Below are 18,719 nucleotides of genomic sequence, written 5' to 3' on the forward strand. Positions count from 1 at the left end.
ATATTATCATTTCCCCATAACACCTTTTTTTTCCCTCCCACCCTGTTGTTTATTAAACCACTGAAACAATGGTCCTACGAATATTTACCCCTACCCCCTTTGATCCTTCTGGCCTTATGAACCAAGTATCAACGATCCTACATCTAATATATTTAAACTGAGTGTCTACACCTTTTTAACCTCCACTCTTTAGTTTGGTTGATAGGGAAAAAGGCAGCGGTAGCCCCTAAAATCCCTAACCCATTATATATATAACTTATCACTTATATCTTATCACTTATATCTTATCACTTATATACTTATGACCAGAAGGGAGACTATCAATTCCATTTTTTAAAATAAATCTCTTATCATCAAAAGCCCCCAATGCTTTTTTATTTATCTCTTCTGAATATAATTGACTAGCAGAGGTACCCGGCTTTGCACGGGAGTGGGAGGAGGAGGGGAGGGGGAAGAGGAGGGGAGGGGAACGGGGGGGGAGGGGGGATGGGGAAGCGGGGGAGGAGGAGGGGAGGGGGGAAGAGGAGGGGAGGGGAATGGGGGGGAGGGGGGAAGGGGGGGAGGGGGGGGGGAAGGGGGGAGGGAAGGGTGCGGGGGTGCCCAGGGGAAGAAGGGCCCCTCCCCTCCCCCTCCCCCCCCTTTCCCCTCCCCCCCCCTCCCCTCCCCCTTCCCCCTCCCCCTCCCCCTTCCCCCTCCCCCTCCCCCCTCCCATCCCCTTCCCCCTCGTTCCCCTCCCCTTCTCTTCCCCCTCCCCTCCTCCTCCCCCTTCACACCAGGGGGGTTGACTCAGCCTGTCATCCCACCGAGGTCGGAAGTCGGAACTCATTGTCGTCAAATAAATGTAGCCTGTATGTTTCACTCTTTGTCACATGCCGTTGGTCCCATGTCAATCGGATGAAGTTGAAAAATTAACGTTACGAAGGTTCTCTGGGACGTACTGATTCCGAATAATGAAGTTGAAAAATTAACGTTCCGAAATACGCTAATTACGCTAACAGAAGCGCTGGAGGGAGCACTGCGCTCCCTCCCTTAGATTCCCTCCCTCTTCTGCTAGCGCTAATTACGCGTAACACACTAATTTTAAAACCCGAAGTTTTTTTAATTTTAAGGTGTGCTGTAGTCAGAAGCGCTAGAAGCGCTGCGCTCCCTCCCTTCGAATCCCTCTCTCTTCTGCTAGTGCTAATAATACGCTAATTTTAAAACCCGAAATTTTTTAAATGTTTATGTCTCCGTGACATTCCTGGGACCATCCCGAGTCGAACAGTACTTTCCGCTCGCAAATCCGTCCACGGGTTCTCGAGATCTTAGAGATCATAGATAGATCAGGATACAGACACAGAGGCCAACTCTACTTTATATATATAGAAACGCGCTGCTGAAAGGTATTTATGCGTTATTATTTATTCGCTAGCAAGTGATTATAAATGTTTATGTCTCCGTGACATTCCTGGGACCATCCCGAGTCGAACAGTACTTTCCGCTCGCAAATCCGTCCACGGGTTCTCGAGATCTTAGAGATTGTAGACCCGAAGTTTTTTTAATTTTAAGGTGTGCTGTAGTCAGAAGCGCTAGAAGCGCTGCGCTCCCTCCCTTCGAATCCCTCTCTCTTCTGCTAGTGCTAATAATACGCTAATTTTAAAACCCGAAATTTTTTAAATGTTTATGTCTCCGTGACATTCCTGGGACCATCCCGAGTCGAACAGTACTTTCCGCTCGCAAATCCGTCCACGGGTTCTCGAGATCTTAGAGATCATAGATACATCAGGATACAGACACAGAGGCCAACTCTACTTTATATATATAGATGTCTATAACTTCTTATTCCATAAATCTTTCTAAACTCTCCTTTCTTTGTTGTTAAACATGTATAATAATTATTAAAAATTATAGTTTGTTTTATTACACTCTTTTTGATACCCTTCAATTTCTTATCCTTTAACTTCTTATCAATCTCTCCAATGTATTTATAAGCATAAGCCTTGGACCTCAATCCCACAAATTCACTCATAACACGTCCTCCTAATTCATCCTTGAACTTTCCAATCACCTTTTTATTATCTTTTGAGAACAAATAACTTTTATCACTATAATTACTAGTGTCATAAGTGTCATAATCCCACTCCTGACACCAGTTATTACGGACCGCGGATTGGATGTTATTTACCGAGCGGAGGTAACCGCGGCCGAACAGTTGTTCCCCCTTTCTTCCCGACTCACCCGATTCACCCAGACGTTGGCCAAATCGCGCTATGCCAAATCAATGATAGAAAGGACACGACGACTGGGAAAGATGAAACGACGCAGTACAGTTCTCAAGACCTCCGGAGGAGGGTATAATTACAGTGGTGGAGAAAAGGGGGTAGATTACAAGGCAGAGTGAGGTAAAGACACAGAAGAGATGGGCACTTAAATACAGTCTTATCTTAGCCCAGACAGACCACGGACAAACGGACAAGGTAGACTTACACAGGGATTGATGGCAGGGATGAACAGGTAGGTCGATGGCACAAGGTGCACCTTGGCTCGGGGACAGGATAAACACAGTCCAAAGATGCAGGGAGGTCTCACAGCGCTCGGAGGGGACGTCTTGCTTTCTCTCAGCTCGGCGCGCATCTGACGTCACCTCTCTCTCTACTGCGCATGCTCCACGGGGAGTGACACGCCCTCGGCTGGTTGGTTCCGCCCCAACTGGGGCCGGTCCGCCGCTTCCATTGGGTGCGGGGGTTACCGGGCTCCGCCCTTAACGAGGAGCCGACAGGGAGCCCCTGTTTGGTAACCCCGTCGAGCACATGTCCGATGGCGGCTCGTTGGGAAGGCCTGGTGCCCTCCCACCACTCCTACCAACCAAGGCGGATTGAGGACGCGCACTCCCTGCGCTCGTTGTTGTTGTTGTTGTTGTTGTTGTTGTTGTTGTTGAAGAGAACTGTGAGGAAGAGCTGCGGGGAGGTATTGGGAGGTCCTAAACTTCCTAACGGTGCCATACAATCACATTCTGGTGCAACGAAGGGTCAGAATTAATGGAAACGAATCCTTAACTGACATAGACTAAGAATAACTAGCAAGATGTCCTATAGTTGTCTTACATGAGATGCGGTGGACCTGGATGCGACATTTAATGGGGGAAATAGGGGGAGGTCGGGTCTACAGAGTGTTGTTTACAGAAAATGGGACTAGGGAATGGGGGATTGGGGAGAGTTGGGAAGTATTGAGGAAATAGGGGAATATTTACAAGCGGATATGGATGGATGCAAATCCCATATCCGCAACAGTATTAATATCCTTTTTCATGTCTGAATAAACATCATCAGTATTAATTTTCAAAATAAAACTATCTGTATCCATATACAACAATGACACATTATCCTTATACTTTGGTTTTAGATTATTATAAAAGTAATCATACATCAAGGACTTTGATAAATCAAGTATTGAGGTACCAATGTAAATAGGTTTGTCCATCTCAACGCTTTCTTTCATCAAATGTACCGCACAAAAGTTTTCTGTAAAAACCTTCTACTCTCGAGAAGCTTGGTCTGTTGATCAATTTTGATGCTTGTTCCCATGATGTTGATATACGAATGTTTTGCCTCTTTCTGACATTCTCCATCGTTTTTCCAAATACAGAGTTAATCATCAACTTATAAAAGTTTTTCTCAAAGTTATTTGTAGCATTTGTTCTCATTTTGGTGTTGTAGTCAATGTACTTTTTCAACCAATGACTCTGATTAAACTTGAGAATCCTATGTATCTTTTCAACACGGAGACCCTTTGAAAGACATTGTCTCAAATTTCTTTGATGGATAACATAATTTTTCTTATCATAAAGTGTCGTAAGAAGTTTCTCTGTTGAGGGACCCTTTACATTAAATGATTGTTGATAATCACTTAACCACTCCTTCTTTGGACTTTCCTTTTCACAAGCAAATGGGAGATCTTTGTGTAGGTTATGGAGTTCCTCTGGATATTTCAAATCAACCTCAAAATAATAACCAACATCTGATTTGTTTAATTCTTTTTGTGTTGATATACAGAGATTTTGTAGAACTTTCTTATGATATTTCTCTTTCACCCATTTCAAACCACCATAAGGAAGTGCTTGAGACATTGCCCACCCATACAAGCTATTCGCATCATAATACATCAAGTAGGAGCTCTCTACCGATGGATCATAATTTGGAATGTACTTGTTATTTACTTTTGTATATCTCTTTGAACAGACTTGTGAAATTCCACCTCTCTTTGCCTTCTCAATCATCAAGAGCATGTCAACATCTGTTATAAGATCCAAATCTTGTTTTGTCATTTTCAACATCGCACTCCAAGCAAGGCCAGGAGCAGTGTAATAGTGAGCAGGATCCAATCCATATTCAGAATGACAGATTGTTCTGAAAGCCTCAAATACATCAGACAATAAAAGTACATCAGTTTTGAGATACAAATCGTGATACTCACCAAGATTCTTGATGTTATATTTTTTCCAAACGTTTTGCGCATGTGCATAATTTTTATCTTTTAAATGTTTGTCATTTAATTTGTTGTAGAAATTTTCTTTTGATGGAAGCTTTGTCTCATTAAACTTCTCAAACGAATCCATATAATCATAGGGATAAATTCCCTTTTTTGTAAGTAAATCATTGTCAGGAAAATATTCGGAAAGACATGGAAACTCTTTGATATTTTTAACCAATTCCTTCAGTGAATCACCCATGAATTTAAATGTGTCAAGAAATCTAATATTAGTCATATCATAAGTTTTTTTTTTTTTTTTTAATGTTAAATCCTGTTTTTATAAAGATTGTTTTTGTGAATGAAATGTATTTCTCATCCGTGGATGGAATGGCACTTATAGACCCAGGGGTCTTTGAAAGTTCATTAATAAATAGATGAGTATCATAATTAGCATTGTTATGAAGAAAGACAGGGATGAAAGAGGGAGTTTATAATTAATATTACAACTTTGATGAGGCGGACCTCTATATTTACCAGTGAGATGACAATGATCTCTAACCTTTGGACCTTCGCTAATTTCCTCCTCACAAATATGACAGGCAGCCTTTGGCTGTCTAAATTCCCTTTTCTCTTCACTCGTCAAGGACATTGGTTTATTGGTTTCTTTCATTATCTTGGTTAATCGAACACAGTCTTTTTCTAGTTGTCGGACAAACTCCTCTGAGGTATTTGAGCCTCTATACGTCTCTAACTTGTTATATTCATCACCACCGGATGATTTGATATAATAACAAAAACCGCAAGGAGTGTGTTTTTGATATTTATTTGTGTATGATTCTTTTGGATCTGGAGAAGCAGTGTCAATTTGTTCTAGGATACTTTCAAAATCAGCATATATAACAAATGGATGTTTGATCGTTTTATTTTATCTTTGAATGAGATATTTGAGCCTTTTTTAGGCATATTGATTACCGTTGATTTATGTTCACCGCAATACTCTGAGTGTTTATCCAATCTTTCTTGTGAATGAAAAAAGTTAAGACAACGCATACAGACAAATATTTTATTTGTCCTTTTACATACTTGTGGTCTTATTAACTTCGCAATATATTTGATGTATGCATAATGTGAATTTTCATCCGATTTAAAATATAAAAGATTAATATGAGTTTGTTTACAATTGTCAGAAAGCTTTAAAACCTGAATATTGTTTGTTTCTGTTAGGCCATAAACATTAACTGATAAATTATTTAACTTTTCGAATTTAGGAATATCATTTAAAGCCATAGGAAACTTTAGATCTTTCGTATTTAATGTATTCTCATATTTTTCATAATGAGATACTCTTTCTACATGATTAGTTTGTGGGTGTAGATGTGCCAGGATAGACCAGAGAAAACATTTATTGTCTTTATTTTTGATATTGATAACTGCTTTTCTATTTTTGATAACATTGGGTAAATTAATGTAAGAAGAAGCTTTTAGTGGATCTGATTTTAAAATATGAATATCGATATATAGTATCTCATCTATATTCCAACCACTTCCAGTAATAGTATGCTCAAGTTTTTGTTCTTGTGCAATCAGTTGGCCATAGACTCCTGATGTTTTAAAATCTTGATATGAAGATATAAAGTGTGCCTTAGTTCTCATGTAAGCCTCATCAGTGTAATAATCACCAGTGATTGGATCTGCTTTTGAGATTTTCATTTTAATACCCATATAGAACTTGATTGGATTCAATTCTAGAAGAGTCTTTTCAATAAGGTCTTTCACAGAGGGTTTGATGATATCCACAGCCTCAACAATTGAGCTGGGGCCAGGAGGATGAAAGTCAAATATGCGTGTTCTGATATGTCCTTTGTAAGCTCCATCAGTGATCCTAATAGTAAACAATTTTGACAATTTTGACGAGTGTTTGTAAGTTTTAAGATGAGCTTTAAACCCCTTCTTGAGGATGGTTGTTTTACAGACCTTACAATGTTTTGTCTCACGTGGAAGAGGGGAAAGTTTGTTAAGAATGTTGTATGTATGTTTTGCGGTGAGGGTATGGTGTTTGTAATATTTTACTTCCTTCTCGCAAGTATCACAATAAACCATATTTAAAGGGTGAGAAAACAGAGTGTTTTATATATGAAACTATACTTAAACTAAAACACTTTTTCACATAACTATCATTTGAACCTAATAGTTTTTTGAGGAGTTTCAAGTTTCTCCCTCAACCTACAACCCCCTTCATCAAGGCCTTGAAGGTATTCCTCCCACTCTTTCATACACCCAACAAACACCTTTCCATCTCCACCCCCATTCAACCCTCTTACCCCATCTCCATCTAGAATATTTACAAACAAAACCCTAGAGGATCTATTCTTCTTTTGAGCTTCTATAAAATGATATACTTCTCTAAGAGATCTCGTTTGGGAGACACCTCTTCCACATATCATTTTCAAATTATAATAAACTGTTATTCCATCAATTATTTGAAAACCATCAAAGTTCTCCGTCCACTCATAATCCCTTTCATAACCAAAGAAGCCAGTCTTAATATTTAACCTCATATATGTTTTAAGAACCTTTTGTTTCATTATCATCTCCAACTGTTTAATTTGGTACTTTTCACACTCATTATGTTTTCCATTAATATACCAATCCTGTCTCATTCTCCACTCCTTTGTTTGATTCTTAAAGTGGATAACATCGACATGACAGGTATCGCAATGTGTAGTTTTCTTTGGAAGTAGATGTTCCCAAGTCATCTCATGTCTGAGAAGATTCTTAACATTCTTTTGACATTTTGTACAATACATTTGATTCATTTTATTTATGTATTTTTACTTAAACATAAACCGCAAGAAACCCTTATTCCGATTCCATACTATCAGTATCAGAGTCTGAATCATCAGAGCCTGAATCATCAATAAAGCTACTCTCATAACTACCATCAAAGCTATCAGTATCATCACTATTGTCTGGGTTCAATGAAATAGTAGTAGTGTATTGACTCATATTTAATTATCAGAAAAAAAAAAATTCCCATCAATATCTATATACTTTCTTTCATTAACAGATTCAATCTCTACATTTTTAATATCAAAAGTTATCTTTGAATAATCTCTAACTATCATAGAACGAAATGACATTTCACCAGAAATATTAACATCATTCATTTTACTTAGATCTACACCCTTTGGATTATTAAAGTACTAGCAGAGGTACCCGGCTTTGCACGGGAGTGGGAGGAGGAGGGGAGGGGGAAGAGGAGGGGAGGGGAACGGGGGGGGAGGGGGGAGGGGGAAGCGGGGGAGGAGGAGGGGAGGGGGAAGAGGAGGGGAGGGGAATGGGGGGGGAGGGGGAAGGGGGGGAGGGGGGAGGGGAAGGGGGGAGGGAAGGGTGCGGGGGTGCCCAGGGGAAGAAGGGCCCCTCCCCTCCCCCTCCCCCCCCTTTCCCCTCCCCCCCCTCCCCTCCCCCTTTCCCCCTCCCCCTCCCCCTTCCCCCTCCCCCTCCCCCCTCCCATCCCCTTCCCCCTCGTTCCCCTCCCCTTCTCTTCCCCCTCCCCTCCTCCTCCCCCTTCACACCAGGGGGGTTGACTCAGCCTGTCATCCCACCGAGGTCGGAAGTCGGAACTCGTTGTCGTCAAATAAATGTAGCCTGTATGTTTCACTCTTTGTCACATGCCGTTGGTCCCATGTCAATCGGATGAAGTTGAAAAATTAACGTTACGAAGGTTCTCTGGGACGTACTGATTCCGAATAATGAAGTTGAAAAATTAACGTTCCGAAATACGCTAATTACGCTAACAGAAGCGCTGGAGGGAGCACTGCGCTCCCTCCCTTAGATTCCCTCCCTCTTCTGCTAGCGCTAATTACGCGTAACACACTAATTTTAAAACCCGAAGTTTTTTTAATTTTAAGGTGTGCTGTAGTCAGAAGCGCTAGAAGCGCTGCGCTCCCTCCCTTCGAATCCCTCTCTCTTCTGCTAGTGCTAATAATACGCTAATTTTAAAACCCGAAATTTTTTAAATGTTTATGTCTCCGTGACATTCCTGGGACCATCCCGAGTCGAACAGTACTTTCCGCTCGCAAATCCGTCCACGGGTTCTCGAGATCTTAGAGATCATAGATACATAGATCAGGACCAACTCTACTTTATATATATAGATAGACGGCAGACTCTTGGTTTTTAGAAGCTAATTAGCTGCATTATGATCGGATGTCATAACGCCTAACGGCGGCATAATTTTTTTGTTTCAAGCCAAATAAACATGAAAACAATAAGAAAATGACAAAACAATAACTTTAATAAAACACTCAACGGGATCTGTCCCAAAAATTGTGCGGGAAAGGACGTGATAAAAGCGAAAAATAAATGTCAGAGGGGTGATTCGAACCCCGGACTCTGAAAAGATAAGGCGTCATGCTAACAGCTCGACCACTTCGACCCGTCATTTCCGGAAAGCTATTTGTGAGAGTGACTTGAAACGAAAGATTATTTTACGCGCTGCTGAAAGGTATTTATGCGTTATTATTTATTCGCTAGCAAGTGATTATAAATGTTTATGTCTCCGTGACATTCCTGGGACCATCCCGAGTCGAACAGTACTTTCCGCTCGCAAATCCGTCCACGGGTTCTCGAGATCTTAGAGATTGTAGACCCGAAGTTTTTTTAATTTTAAGGTGTGCTGTAGTCAGAAGCGCTAGAAGCGCTGCGCTCCCTCCCTTCGAATCCCTCTCTCTTCTGCTAGTGCTAATAATACGCTAATTTTAAAACCCGAAATTTTTTAAATGTTTATGTCTCCGTGACATTCCTGGGACCATCCCGAGTCGAACAGTACTTTCCGCTCGCAAATCCGTCCACGGGTTCTCGAGATCTTAGAGATCGTAGATCAGGATACAGACACAGAGGCCAACTCTACTTTATATATATAGAAATACAAATTTCTCCACGAGTATTGTTGATGGTCTTATCATTCTTTTTCAAAGTATCGCGATCGATCACTTTTTCAAGCTTTGAATAAATTGCCAGGAGTAGAGGAGAAACTTTTGTTAGATTTACTTGAATGGAGTTATTAATTAACATTGCTTGTCCTGTAAATGAAATAGAGGGGCTCATGTTATTTTCCATAACTGGTTTAATCCAAAAATTACCATATTTATCTTTGTTCAATTTAACATCTTTGACATATTTTTCTGCTGGTACCGAAGTAGAGATTGATTGAAATTTGTCTTTTGTGTTTTGAAACATTGTATTTATTAGCTAATAAACTTGCGTTTAGTTTAAGTAAAAATTTACTATATAAATATGATAGAAGGATATTTAGAATTTCCAGACTCTCCATATGATAAATTAGAGAATTGTCCGGCTTGTGATAGAGTGGGGCTTAATGATGAGAATTCATATAAACAATGTTTATTCTGTGATTATCTTCTAATTAATGATAATAAAAAAAATATATATATATATAACTCTTTTAAATTAGAACCAAAAATGAATTACTTTACAAGATTAATAAGAGAGATGAATGTTAAGTATTACGATGATAATACACCATTTCTTTCAAGGGAAGAGACTATTTGTATTGAGGAAATGTATAAGGGTTTAATGATATTTATTATTCAAAATAATTTTAATGGAAATGTTAATACAAGATACTACATAAATAAAATAATGAATTATTTTGAAATTAAACCTGAACTCAGGATAAAATATAGAGTTTCTAAAATATAGCTCAAAAAAAGTTAGATGACTTGTTTTCCAAATATATAAATGAATGATTTTTTACCCGTTTGGGAAAACAAGATAAAATTTAATAACCATAAAAACATTCCAAATTCATTGAGATGTCTAATAGTTGGTTCCAGCGGATGTGGAAAAACCTGTTTACTTTTAAAGATGCTCCTTAGTCCTAATTTTTTAGATTATGATAATTTAATAATTTTTACGAAGTCAAGTTTTCAACCCGAGTATCAACTACTCTCACAGGGTTTTAATGCGGGTCTTAAAAAGGAAGACATTATCGGTTTATTTAAACTTCAAAACGAACTAAATGATTACAACATTGAGGATATAATACAACTATTTTGTGATACACAGAAATCAAAACCGAAACCAAAACCCATAACTTGTATTCTCAGTGATAATACGGATGATATACCTTCACCTCAAGATTTAGATAAATCAAAAAAGAACCTCGTCATCTTTGATGATTGTGTTAATGAGAGAAACCAAACAGTAATGGATAGCTACTATACAAGAGGGAGACATTCTTCTTGTAATTGTATTTATCTTAGTCAGTCATATTTTCAACTCCCTCGACGCTCAATAAGAAACAATGCCAATACTTTTATTTTATTTAAGTTAAATTCAATAGATGTAAATAATTTTTGGAGAGATAATTGCTCTACGTTATGTAGTAAAAAAGAATTTGAAAATTATATGAAACACACGATTGGAAAATATAAATATATTGTTGTGAAACAAGATGAGATACTAACTGATATTTTACACACATAAATGACAACTATTATTAATCTTGTGGGTAAATCTGCTTCAGGAAAGAACTTTCATAAATCTAAACTCTTGAATAGTAAAAATGAAAAGATTGTAAGTTTTTTTTAAAAACACCCTATTATTCGTTTTGTAGGTACTACAACCAGAGCAATGCGACCAGGAGAAATAGAAGGGAAAGATTATTACTACATTTCAATGGAGGAACATATGCGATTGAGGAACGAAGGTCAAATATTTGAGGAGGTCTCTCTTGGTTCTACAAAATATTCACATTGTAAGAGTGAGTTAAATAAAGTAAAATCTAACGGTCTAGGGATTTTAGACCTGAAGGAATGAGACAAATTATTAAACATTTGCGTGGTGATGGAGTTAAGATTTTATCATTCGGTTTTGATATCGATGAGGAGACTCAACGCAAATGTATGAAAAGCAGAGATACAAGTATTCGTGAAGAAGAAATAATAACTCGTATTAATACCAATAAAGAATTTGATGAAATATTTAAAGAAAAAGGATTTATTTCAACACATTTACTATAATGATGAAGAAAAGGAAAATTTCCCCATTGACCTTTACAATTCATTAAATGATATTTTTCAATAAATAAATACAGAAAATGAATACCGAAAAAAGAGCAAGAAAGTTTAAAGAACATCAAGAGTTGGTTTCAAAAGTTGTAAAGCAACAGGAAGAGATAAAGAAGAAACGGAGACAGAAACTAACTGGTGAAGAAGCCTTTGAAAGAAAACAAGAGAAAATTTTTAAACCACTTTAAAAAACTCAACAAACGATTTCACCTACAGTTCCCACGTTAGAATTTACTCCGAAAAAACTTCAAATGCTCAAAGATTTTAGTCAAATGACAGAGCAAGAACTTGGAGAATTAGAATATGATGATGAAGGATTATTTCGGAAACTTGAGGAGGTAAATCAACCCCCTAATTATGTTGTGGAAGCTCTTCAAAACAATGAATATTCGGTGGGTTCAAAAACCAGAGCAGGTCTCATTCCAACAGAAAAACCAGCACAGTTCCATCTTGTGAAAGAAAAGTTATTGATAATAATTAATGATAAATTGGTGTTCTTAAGTTCTACTCAACCAAATGTTGAATTAACTCCAATATTAATGTTTCTTCTAACAAACTCCGGATTCAGCGGTTCAAAATATTTTGAGGAACCACTTGATATGGAAAGAGAGGAAGATAGAGAGTATATTGAGTTGCTAAATGCACTTGATTATGGAGTTTCTGTTGCTGGTAAAAGTAAGAAGAATGAGAAGGAGAAACATATTATTGATGCTTTAAGTAAGCTTGGTTCGGGTGTTAGCTTTCTTCCAAATGACCCATCACAATTAGTTAATAGACTATTATTGCTGTTGGGTAGTAAGAAGGCTGGAAACAACAATTGTTTTAATGAAGCCTCAGCCATTTTAGACCAGTTGATGAACATGAAAATAATTAATAAATGTCAATACAAAGATATTTTATTAGATATTAAATAAGATGAGAAGCACAATTCTTAGTTTTAATTTCACAACGAGTGATTACACAGCTTCATTCCCTTACCCACTACAACTTGACCCCCTTGCCTCATATGAGGCTTCTTTGTTGTCAATGGAGACTTACAATACCCTTTTTAATATCACAGAGAAAAACAACAAGTTTAGTTATAATCCAGGAAGTGGATATAAAACTATAACCGTTTCACCTGGAGCTTACGAGATTTCTCAAATATCTTCAGAAGTCTCTCGCCTTATGAAAGAACAAGGTGATGAACCCAAAAATATGGCAATAGATATTCAAAAACACACTTCAAAATCAACTATTAAACTTAAAAATAATTATAAAGTTGATTTCACGATTGAAAATTCGTTCAGAGAGCTATTGGGTTTCTCTTCAAAAAAGATTGAAACTAATGGGACGTTTTACAGTGATAATGTTATCCAAATATCCTCCGGTATAAATTCAGTATTAATTCATTGTGATTTGATTGATGGTGCTTTTAACGATGGAATAAGAACAAATACAATATTTTCATTCAGTGCATACTCAACCCCGATTGGTTATAAATTTAATATGGAACCAAAAAATCTTGTCTATTTACCTGTGTCAGGAAAAACCATATACAGAGTAAATTTTAGGATAACCGACCAAGATAATCGTATGATATCCTTTAATGATGAAATTATATCCATCAGAATTCACCTTCGTGAAGTTTTTTTTGATAAATAAATAATGGTTATTGTGAGAAAACACGAGTTGGGAAAATATAAAATAATTACAGGGGATGGGATGTTCCTTTCACCATACTATACAAGGTATGTGGGTAAAGGATACTATAAACCAAAGAGACAACGGGTTGTGGGACATCAATTTAGAAATAAAGGAGATGGGATAATTGATACTCTAATGGGTATTGGTTCAACCATTCTTAAACATAAAGACCTAATTGGTTCAACTGCTTCTATCGTGGGAAATGTAGCGGGTGCTGTAAAGAGTATAAAAGATGCTCAAAAAGAGTCTCATAAATTACAATAGTCAGGCAGAGAGGTGTAACAATTGTGGGTTTATACGTACAAGCATGAAATTTGGCACAGTCATAGATAATAATAGTCTAATGATAATGAATAATTCCAGATATGGACCCACCGCGAAAACGTCCTATGGTAGCCGTGGCGGCCATTTTGTAAAATGGCCGCTTTTAGTCTAGTGGCTAGATAGGGGTCTCGTGCACCCCCCCGAAATATACTTCTCATTGGTGTCTATAGATAGGAAAAAATGTGTAGAAAATGATTTGCTATGTTAAATAGTTGAAAAAATGTCCCACGTATCATTTTTATGCAAATTAGTGCAAATTAGCAAATTAAATAAAGTGCAAATTAGCAAATTAAATAAAGTTTTTATTTATTTATTGCAACTTGTTATCGTATCTTATCTTTTTTTTCAGTTGGTGTTTCGAACAGCGAAATGTCTAAGAGTTATCAGCTAGTGGATCCACTGCAACCTGGACAATCAAAGGCGCAGGTACAGACGGATTGGAACAAGTGCGGTTTGTGCCAAAAAATCACACGAGAAAGTTTGCAATGCCCAGCAGAATCAAAACGGCACGATGTTGGAGTTGGTTATTCTACCATTGCCTTCAACATCAGACGTTTCAATGAACTTCACGAATTACCGATGCCACTAGAATTAGGACGCCTTGATGACGGGAATGGCATTGAAGCTACGTTTCTGGAGAACAATGCCAAGTGGCACAAATCTTGCCATACAAAATTCAATAATATAAAACTACAACGAGCAGAAAAAAGGAAATGCACACAGAAATGCACACCAAATCAGATCTATTGGTGTGTCTAGAGAGTTGCGCAGAGGTCAGAGGTGATGCTCCAAAACCAGATACTGACGTCACTATCCTTGACGGGGCAGTGTTGGTGAACGTTCTGAAACCAGTTGCTGCCAAAACCTTGGATGATTATGCGCTGAAAGTATTCTTGCCACACATACAAGGTCACTTGCAAAGAGCCTGTCGTGTGGATATAGTCTGGGACCACGGATGGTTCACGCGCAGATAGTCAGCAGATAGTCACCATGGATGGTTCAGATGTGACGTGCATTCCCGCACGCGACACCAGTCATCTTGCCCCATGTGACCATGAGGAGGCTGATACACGAATGATGATACATCTCGCGGATGCAGTCCGTGATGGATTTCAGAAAATTCTTCTGTGTACGGTGGATACAGATATAGTGGTATTGGCTGTGGCAGCAACAACCAAACTCAAAATCCAGGAGCTTTGGGTGGCCTTTGGGACAGGCCAGCACTTCAGGTATATTCCAGCACATGAAATTGCAGCATTCCTCGGACCAGATAAGTCACAGGCCCTCCCGATGTTCCATGCATACACAGGGTGTGACACAGTCTCATCATTTAATACACGGGGCAAGAATACAGCCTGGGATACCTGGAAAGTATTTGACGAATTGACGCCAGCGTTAGTTCATCTCTCCACGGGGACAGCAGACATCTCTGATGACATTGTGGCAGTGCTCGAGCGGTTCACCATTCTTCTCTACGATCGCACCAGCAATCTCGTCAACATAGACGAAGCTCGACAGGCACTCTTCACGAAGAAAGGACGAGCCATGCAAGCTATTCCCCCTACCAGAGGAGCCCTGGTACAACAAATCAAGAGGGCTGTGTACACGGGTGGCCACTGCTGGGGAAACATGCTCAAGGTTGTTATGGATCTGCCCTCACCTGGGGATTGGGGATGGATCGATCCCCACAACTGGAAACCCCTGTGGTCCATGCTTCCTGAAGCCAGCATTTCATCAAGGGAGCTGATTTGTTGTAAATGCAAAAAGGGTTGCAAGGGACGATGCAAGTGCAAACAAGCAAGTTTGAAATGTACCGCTTTGTGCCAGTGTGGTGGAGAAAATTGTGACGTATAAACAAGATCAAACTGGAACTATCTAGTAATATAAGTTACCGTTACAGTGCTTGGTGGGTTAATTGACATTGCTGGCAACACAAATGCAAATTGTGGTCATTTGGAGAATACAATTATGGCATATATGTGTATCTAGAGTCATTTCATTAGAACATAAAGAAGCATTTGTGTCGTCCGGTAAAAAATAATCGCGGTCAAAACGGCCATTTTGTAAAATGGCCGCCATGGCTACCATAGGACGTTTTCGCGGTGGGTCCATATCTGGAATTATTCATTAGATTATTATCTATGACTGTGCCAAATTTCATGCTTGTACGTCTGAACCCACAATTCTTATGATGGATACACCTATCTGCCTGACTACAAGCAATCAAAGAAATTAAAAAAGGTAAAACTCAACTATCTTCACAAGAACGGCAAAAAATCATTAAAATACTTGGGTCAGGGTTTCAACGATTTTAATACTATATAAATACAAGTATGGAAGCGATTGATAGTATCTATGATTTGGATGATACAATTATCATTTCAAACTCCACTAAAAAGGAAGACTATTTTAAGGTAAATGCTATAACAGGAACAGACTGGAATTCAAATGGAACAAAAAGTTTTGAAATAAATAATCAACAAACTTACTTAAATATAGCTGATAGTTTCTTGCTGTGTAAATTTAAATTCACTAAGGCTGCGAATAACACTAATGCTACACTCGTAAATGATTTCTTCTGGAAAATGTTTGATAGTGTCCGCCTGTATATTGGAACACAAGAGGTTGAAGCGGTTGATTATGTCTCTGCTACATCTGAAATGATGAAATTTACACTATATTCGTTTAGTGATAGAATGGGTAAGGGAGCTGTTGAAGGTTTTATTCCTGATATGTCAACGGGAACAAATGCTGACCCTGGTTATAGTCAAAGGAAGGCAATGTATAATGATGAAACAAAAGCAGAGAATAGTTTTACCGTAGCAGTACCTCTGAAAGGTATATTTGGATTTTGCGATTATGATAAAGTTTTGTATGGTCTTAAAATTAGATTTCAACTACAAAGGAATGATAATGTAAATAGGTTGCTTTTTGGGGCTCAAAATGCTTTTGGAGACAATAATAAATTTGTTATTAATGATTTGTGTTGGTATATTAGTGAATATACTCCTAATCTTAAAACGGAAGAGTTGTTGAATAGAAGACTTAACTCAAAGAAACCACTAAATGTATCATACCTTAAAAGAAGATGTCAACACGTTAAACTGGAACACACTACCTACACTTGGAATTTGGGTGTACTGGAAGGAAAACCACGATACCTATGGCTCATTTTTAAGAAACCACATGGAGATGAAGGTACTGATAAGAATAATGCGTTGTGTGATAATGCTAAGGTGAAACAACTTTGGGTTTCTCTTGATGGCACATTTTACCCACGAGATAGATTGGAAATTGATTGGGAAAAAAATGATTATGGGGAAGCCTACAAGTCTTATCAAAAGGTGTGTGAAAGCAACGGTAATAATGACCCTATTTTGGATATGGTTGCGTTTCAAAAACTTTATACAATCTACTCAATTGACCTGAGTTCCCAAAAGGAAACTATAAAGTCTAATAGAGTAGATACTTCTCTATACATTGAAAGAGGAGAGAATGAAGAGGTTGATGCTTATTGTTTACTTTTGGAGGAAACAGAATTACAGATTAATACAGATAATGGTGTTATGATTAATATCACATAGGTTTTTTTTCATAAATAAATGGTAGGGGTATATGTTAATCAGATCAATCTTAATAAATTAACATATTTTAAAAATCTTAAAATTAAATCTTAATAAATTAACATCTTGTATTCAAAATCAAAAGCCTTGTATTATTAATGTTAATACAATTCAAAGAAAAGGAGCTGTAAGAATTGATGTTTTACTCACAAGAGAGCAGGTGAAAACACTAAATGATACTGGATCACTTAAAATTAAAATGACAAAACCTATGTTAAAGAAATATTCAACACGGGAAACGAGTGGAGGATTTCTCCCGTTTCTAATTGCTTTACTTGCTGGTTTAAGTGCGGCGGGAGCATTGACTGGTGGTATTTCAACAGCGGTAAAAACTGCTAACGAAAGGAAGGCACAACTAAAAGCTCAAAAAGAATTGGAAAGACATAACAAGGAGTTGGAGAAACAAATTAGTGGAAGTGGTATAATTGTGGATTTTACTCACCTACTGCCTGATAAAGCTAGATTGTTGGTTGGAGAAATGCTTTCCTCTATCTCACAAGCGGGTGTTAAACTAACTAAATGGGGTAATGGGTTATATCTTTCTCATAAATAAATGGATAAATGGTTTAAACAATTTGGAAAGAATACAACATCAAATATAGAATTATCTAAGTATTGTAAAAAACTAAAAATTGATAAAGTGGTAATCTGTATGAGAGATGAATTAACAAAATTGTCCAAGAATACAAAGAATATTATTATGAATTTAGACACACAGAATGGTTCTCATTGGGTTTGTATTTATAATAGTCAGGATAAATATTATTTTGATAGTTATGGTATGCCACCACCTGTTGAAGTAATACAATTCTTACAGAATGGTGTTTATCAAACATCCCAAGTTCAAGAAATTAATTCTAAATGTTGTGGTCAATTATGTTTATATGTATTATTTCAACTCAACAATAATGAAAATTGATATGATATCATTTTTAATCTAATACAAATGACTTATGTTGGAAAAGATGGTTCTATCTTTGGAGAATCCTCTCAGGATATTGATTTATCAAATTATTATACAAAGGCACAGGCTGAACGACAAAAATATAGTATAAGTAAAAATATTGTTGCGGATATGGGATTTGCATCCATCCATATCCGCTTGTAAATATTCCCCTATTTCCTCAATACTTCCCAACTATCCCCAATCCCCCATTCCCTAGTCCCATTTTCTGTAAACAACACTCTGTAGACCCGACCTCCCCCTATTTCCCCCATTAAATGTCGCACCCAGGTTCACCGCATCTCATGTAAGACAACTATAGGACATCTTGCTAGTTATTCTTAGTCTATGTCAGTTAAGGACTCGTTTCCATTAATTCTGACTCTTCGTTGCACCAGAATGTGATTGTATGGCACCGTTAGGAAGTTTAGGACCTCCCAATACCTCCCCGCAGCTCTTCCTCATGGTTCAGCAACAACAACAACAACAACAGCAGCGGCGGGCGCGGGGAGTGTGCGTCCTCACTCCGGCTTGGTTGGTAGGGGGTGTTGGGAGGGCACCAGGCCTTTCCAACGAGCCGCCATCGAACATGTGCTCGAC

At 38.0% G+C, this 18,719-nt stretch overlaps 1 protein-coding gene across 1 annotated transcript in view; it reads right to left on the reverse strand.

Moving 5' to 3' along the window:
* LOC144891816 (uncharacterized) overlaps positions 1-18,719 on the reverse strand; it is a 1,036,251-nt gene that overhangs the window by 456,637 nt on the left and 560,895 nt on the right. The gene's annotated exons all lie outside the window — the stretch shown is intronic.

Source organism: Myxine glutinosa, chromosome 4, assembly GCF_964187855.1.
Source record: "Myxine glutinosa chromosome 4, kmMyxGlut1.1, whole genome shotgun sequence".
Lineage (NCBI taxonomy): Eukaryota > Metazoa > Chordata > Myxini > Myxiniformes > Myxinidae > Myxine > Myxine glutinosa.